The 6,575-nt window shown below is 31.5% G+C and overlaps 1 pseudogene; it reads right to left on the bottom strand.

The window, feature by feature from the left end:
• Positions 1–1,468: 1,468 nt before the first annotated feature.
• LOC116413672 (uncharacterized) lies at positions 1,469–2,296 on the bottom strand (annotated as a pseudogene).
• Positions 2,297–6,575: the final 4,279 nt, after the last annotated feature.

The following is a 6,575-nucleotide window of genomic DNA, read 5'->3' as shown; positions in this document are numbered from 1 at the left end:
ACATTTCCCGCTTATCATTACAAACTAAAACAGAGATGTAATTTATTTGTATTATTACCCAATGGAGCTATAGTCGAAGCTTTTCTACTTTCACTACACCCAGTGGCTCCATCTATTGAAATTTTCATTAACTAGTGGTCGTAGCGTCAACGTAGCAGCGCTCAATACGTAGTACTGTATTATTCAACAGCTATAAGAATTACGCCATCTTTTGATAAATTCAGTTAATTAATGTTGCTTGCTTAAAGCATTATGCTCTCTGAATGAATGTCCTTAACTTTATCTCCTTTGTCCTTATTAAAAAAAAGTCAACAAGACTTTTCAACAAAAATACCATTAGATGGCAGCTTACTTACCTAACTGTAATTCTAATATTTATAATACTTTTCTTGCTAAAAACATTATATTTCACGATACCAGAGGGAAACTTTGTATAAAAGTTGTTTGCTTGGGTACCTCTGTCCCTTTCGTGTTTCTACCGTGAAGCAGTTGTGTTTCATGGCTTGCATATTTCGGTTTTAAGGATAGAAAATGAAAGTGAATTTACAAGATACAGAGGCATAATACCTTAGTCCTCAAGAATGTAAGGGGGAGGGGCAACGTATGGGGGGGGGGGGGTATTATGGGCTAAAGAGTATACTCTATTATGTCTACGGTACTGTTCATGTCTATAGGCGACGGGTACCACTTTCCATCAGGTGGACCGTCAGCTTGTTTGCCATTCTAAGTTGCATAAAAAAAGAACTACAGCCGAGCTACGGGATGGACAAAGAATTATGTCTTTTAGTGATAGACATATATCCAACTAATAATATATAGTAACCAGTTTTTTTCCAGAGATGTTATAAAAAATCGACTATAGAATTCAGCTTAATAAAAACAAAATCTTATTAAAATACTTACTCAAAAATATGAATATGTAGAGAAGGGAATGAGATAAAAAAGGCATTACGTATGAATGTGGATGGTTATAAATGCAGAGGAAGACCTTTTTTTTTATACAACTTAGAATGGCAAGCAAGCCGGCCAACATACATACATACAACAACATGACGGCCCACCTGATGTAAAGTGGTAACCGTCGCCTATAGGCATGAGCAGTACCATGGACATAACAGAGTATACTATTTCGCACATGACACCCCTTATGCGTTGCCATTCCTGAGGACTCAGGTGTTATTCCTCTGTACCCAGTAAATTCACGCCATATCCCACCCTTCAAACCGAAACAGCCATGCAAACACAACTGCTTCACGGTTGAAACACGAATGGGACAGAGGTACCCAAGCAATCGACTTTTGTACAAAGTCTCCCTCTGATATAAAGACCTAAAAAGAAAAGGATGGATTGAGTGAAATGGAAAAGGATAGGAAGAAGAAGACTAACTCTAAAATAATAATTCTGTAATCAAAATTTCTAATACTTTTAAAGAAGTCTAGTAAATAAAACACAAAGGCAACGAGGCATTTTATTCTAAACTGTGCCACTCCAATATATTCTCACATTCCACGTCGTAGCTCCGTAGCTGATCTATCTGCAGCGTGATTACGTCCACGTCGTTTGGACACACTGAAGGATCAAAGTCTACACTCTCATCGTCTCAGTCTCTACAGAACTAAACATGTACTCACTAGCCCTTCGCGCTTGACCGTTATCGTGTACTTTACTATCTTTATGTATTGTAGCTTTCATGTTAGCAGTTGTTGCTGTATAGAGTTCTTTTCTGTCATTTTTAATAGATTCATTTGTTTTTTTACTATCCACAATTTTTACTTTAATTGCTTTTGCAGTATTGTCAGCAGATTTTACTTGATTTATTCATATACTTGACTGTATTTCGATTACCTCTGTTACAATATCATCTGGGTTAGCTGTTGTCTTCTTTTTATCTTGTTTGTCTTCAATATTAGACTTATCACAAACTTTTTGTACTAAATCATCATCTTTAACAGGCAGTGCGTCAGCGGACACGAACTCAACTAATGCACCGTCACTCTTTAATGTTTCCTTATACTTTTTCACTCTATCAGCAAACGTCTCATCTTTACAACCAGTTCGTCTGCTTCCATATTCCATATCCTTCAAATGTGATATATGCCACTCTCCATCGTTTATGTCTTCGATGAACCGTCTGGCATCATCGTTGATATTCATTGTGTTTTCTTCAATTCTTTCATAATCATGGTCATGGTTTGTTTCTTCGCTCACAACTTCATCTGATTTAATATTAACCAACGTTAAATATAGAATTACTTGTACAAAATTCATTTTACAGGTAGCTTTGGTTCAGATCGTGTCCGAGATCGAAATGTTTAATCAGATTTATGTTAGGTTCATGACTGATGGAGCATGAAATAAATAAACTCAAACCAGTTACAATCTGCTATGAATTTAAAGCATTAGTAATTTTGCAATTACGACCGAGTATTTTACTTCATCAAAATGGAATTTTGCAAAGTTATACCTATCAACCTACGACGATAATATTGTAAATTCTAAATAAATCTATGTAATAGTGTTGCGAACTCCTTAGTTATTTTTAAAGATTTTATTTCTATTTGTTTTTTTATACTTTTTACAATTGTCAAATTTTGTATCTTTCGTAGTTTTCTTTATTATAGTTATTTTCCTTTTAAACCCATTGTTTGATTACATCATACACATCAATATACAATCCATAATATCGCCCACAAATAGAAATTGCTAAACTAATTTGTATGATAATTGACGATTGTACTATTTGAGTCATACAAACTTTCTGTATTGTAAAAGAAGTGGCGGGTATTGACTGGAATAATGAAACTAACATTATAAAGATAACATTATAAATATAATAGAGAATAGAAGAGGCAAAATGCTGGGCCACCTTATACGACATGACGATTTTTTTAAGAGCATAGTAGAAGGAAAAATAGAGGGCAAAAGAGGAAGAGGAAGACCGAGGAATAACTACATGGGACAGATAAAGGAAACACTAGGTGTCATGTCGTATAGGGAGATCAAGAATATGACCTGGGATAGAGCTGGCTGGAGGAAGATGCATGAATTAGTTGCACCAACAAGAGGAAACTCTTAAATGAAAAGAAGAAAATAGCATAGAACTTAGCATATTAATGTCCATTGTCATGCTTAGGATTATGTATCTCAAATTTCATGACAATAATGCTCTACTGTCTTGAAACTTGAAATAATACAAGGTGAAATTGTATTTCGCACCTACCGTATTTTAAGTAAAATATATTGATATATATTTGCCAAATTAAGGATCATCCGTCATCATTTTTATCACCAATTAATTATAAAGTTAACCATGACAAAATGTTTTCTTCGTGTATTTGATAAAAAAACAAACTTCAAATAATAATAATAAAGTTATATATACACGTACCTGTTTCATTTCCATAGATGTTTCATTTTTTTTATTCTAAAATATTAAGTAATTAATTTTTTTATCATTTAATTACATATAAGTAGTTCTTCTTAGTGCTTATTCTAAAATGAAGCCCCGTTGTCCTTCTGACAGACTCCAATTTTTTCCTAAAGATAAAAATCTAAAAATAACAAAGAAATAAGTACCTAATTAACGGTAATCAAATCAAATTGGAAGCTTGATGATTACAAATGATACGCAATCAATGTTCCAATTTGATTACGACACGCTCTAAACACCATCAATACAGCCCGAACAAGTAAAAGCAAATTAAGATAATGCTTCACTAACCTCTAAATTATGGCATAATGAAAGAAAATATAAGTGAAACCGCCCATTAGAGAGGCATCGTCGACAGATCGTTATCTTTACCGCGCTAACTAATCTATTCAGTCCCGGGAACAGATATAACTACCCTTCAAACGCTGGGAAAATACTTCAATTACCCTCCCGCCCCACCGCGCCGCGCCGCACACCCCCGACTCCCCATCGCGAAATCAAAACAGCCCAATTACCTCACAGCACGACCTCCACCCTTTAATAAACCCTCGTTTGCTCAAATCTGAAATAAAGACGCGGATAAATAATCACGATTTTGAAACGAAAAGCCCAGAGAATTAGCATCTCGTTTGAATAAATTGACAGATAATGCGACTTCGAGACCCCGTCAAAGTTGTTCGACTGTTTGACTTTAAACAAAGAAAGCGTACTACGCTTTAAAGCGGAATAGCATTCAATATAGTAAGTGTTGCGGTTCCGATTACAGTGCTGCAGCGCTTGAGGTTCGCCACGATGTTAACAAGCTGCTAAGAGATGCAAATTGACAGCGGTTGGCAGCAGTGATTCGAAATGGCGCCAAAACATTTGCATAATTTGTTTCGAATGGAATTGTTTGTTCTCAATGATCGTTTGAATGGTGGATGATTGAAAAGCTGTGAGCAATTTTCGATCAGCAATTTACTTTACCTCTATTTTTAACATGCTATACAATATCTAAGTAAAACTAAATTAAATTATTTTTACAATATGGTAATCTAGCACAGGTTTTAGATAATTACTTAAAATAATATATCACCAATAGAAGAAAGTAATTGATTTATAATTATGTAACATTCAATTCATGTGAGTAAATCAAAGCGTAATTTACTTTTCCCGAATAATACTAGGGCATTATAACTCACTTAGTAATAATGTACTACAATTGTAATGCAAATCTTTACTTTCTTTTTGTATAAAAAAAATCAATTTTAATACGAATAAATAACGTTTTGAACAATATGAACTCGCATATAACAAATGTCTATTTTTTTAAGAGAATTCAAATTTGGAATTTTATCTTGTTCCAAATTCAAATTCATTGACAAATTTTAGAAACTTTTTAATTTGTATTGCATAAAATTTTCGTGTTGGCGCGCAAATATCACTTATTTAAAATGAATCAAATCTGGTGAATAACCTGCATTCATTTAAAATAATACAAAATTAAAAAAATATATACTAATGGAGTTCTTTACAAAATTGCCTCCCACTATTTTAATCTTCTATCTGTTCTCTTTCAAAAAAAAAAATAGCAACTTTTTGAGCAAGTGTGATATAAATATATTTGTATTATGGCAATAATTAAACAGATCGTTGTAGAAAAAAAAAACTCTACCTTGAGTTCATATCACAACGATATGTATTTTGCTGAAATATTTTGATAGAAACAATCATCGATATGTCTACACATACAAAAATTATATTACGTACAACATATTTATTATATTACATACAACAATTTTGTATGAACGTTTTACAAATAGGAATACAGATACGATGTATGTTTAGTGAAAATGTTGTGTTTATATATTTTATTGCATACAGAAATTACAAATTAATTATATTGAATTAAATAATGAATGTGAACAAAGAGGTATGCTAAAGATATGTTACATGTATATTATTTACTCGAAATAATTAGATAAAATAGTTTCTTACCTCGACAAGAAAACATAAAATCGGTAGATAGTAAAATAACTTATAGTGAGTTAATTAGTATAATATGAAATTATTACCCAAAAATTACATTAATTTTCAAATGGTAACAATTATTCTTACTTTATATAGATAGAGCATCAAGTGTCAATTAAGAAATTTAGTCAACTAATTTGACATTTGGCTAACACAATTTTTTTAATCGAAACTAAACGCGCTTTTTTTAATGTTACCAGTAATTGGCTTAAACATTTCCCAGACCAAGTCGATTTATTAAATTTTAATTTGGAACTATTTCTTTCTAATATAATATAAATATACATATGTACGGTGTTACTTACAAATTAATATACGTGTATTAATAAAAATGGCGACCATTTTAGTGATTTAATACGAAAACACATTTTTTGTCTATACTCAGGTATAAATCAAAGTATTAAATAAAGTTAAACACCATTAAAAATCATTATGCATTTTTTTATCTTGTTCTTTCAAATATACTGATGAGAATTCTGTATTATTTTTATTTTTTTATTTAACCATACAATATAATCTCTCTCATGTACTGAGTAGCAAATTTACATTATGGTAACCCTATTCATGCTCACATGGATAAAAAAGTTGACACGTTTTTTACTATAAATATTTATATGGTAACACTTTATAAACTAAGCGATTATCGAATCTAAAGTCTACAGCATAAAGGTGAATTTCTAAAAACTAATACACTGTACATTATTATTAAATCTACTAACGTAATAATTAGGCTTAAAACTATTTATAACAACATTTTAAAACTATTCATTTGTGCTTTCACATAATTAATGTAATATAGTTAACCTTTAAAAATTATGGACTACGTTTGAAATAAAAAACAACAAATATTTACAATTAACAAAATAACTAATTAAAAAAAATATTAGTAACTAATACATTCAGAATACGTCAAGTCCTGTTAAAGCAGCTAACAAAATAAAAGAGTCAAAAGCAAAGCTTCATAAACTTGAATCTAGGTTAAAAATTATTAGCAATGATTACTTATTCGTAAAAAGCGACCTCTCTCGGCTACGCACGGTACATTTTTTAAATCAAATAAAGCCCATTTTACCCATTAATAATAATAACTGACTACAGGTGAATGAACTTTTTAAAATGTGTAATTTTTTTATTT

The sequence above is a fragment of the Galleria mellonella genome, unplaced genomic scaffold (assembly GCF_026898425.1).
Source record: "Galleria mellonella isolate WM207_F2 unplaced genomic scaffold, CSIRO_AGI_GalMel_v1 utg962, whole genome shotgun sequence".
Lineage (NCBI taxonomy): Eukaryota > Metazoa > Arthropoda > Insecta > Lepidoptera > Pyralidae > Galleria > Galleria mellonella.
The sequence above is the reverse complement of the archived record's forward strand: the minus strand, read 5'-3'. Positions and strand labels throughout refer to the sequence as shown.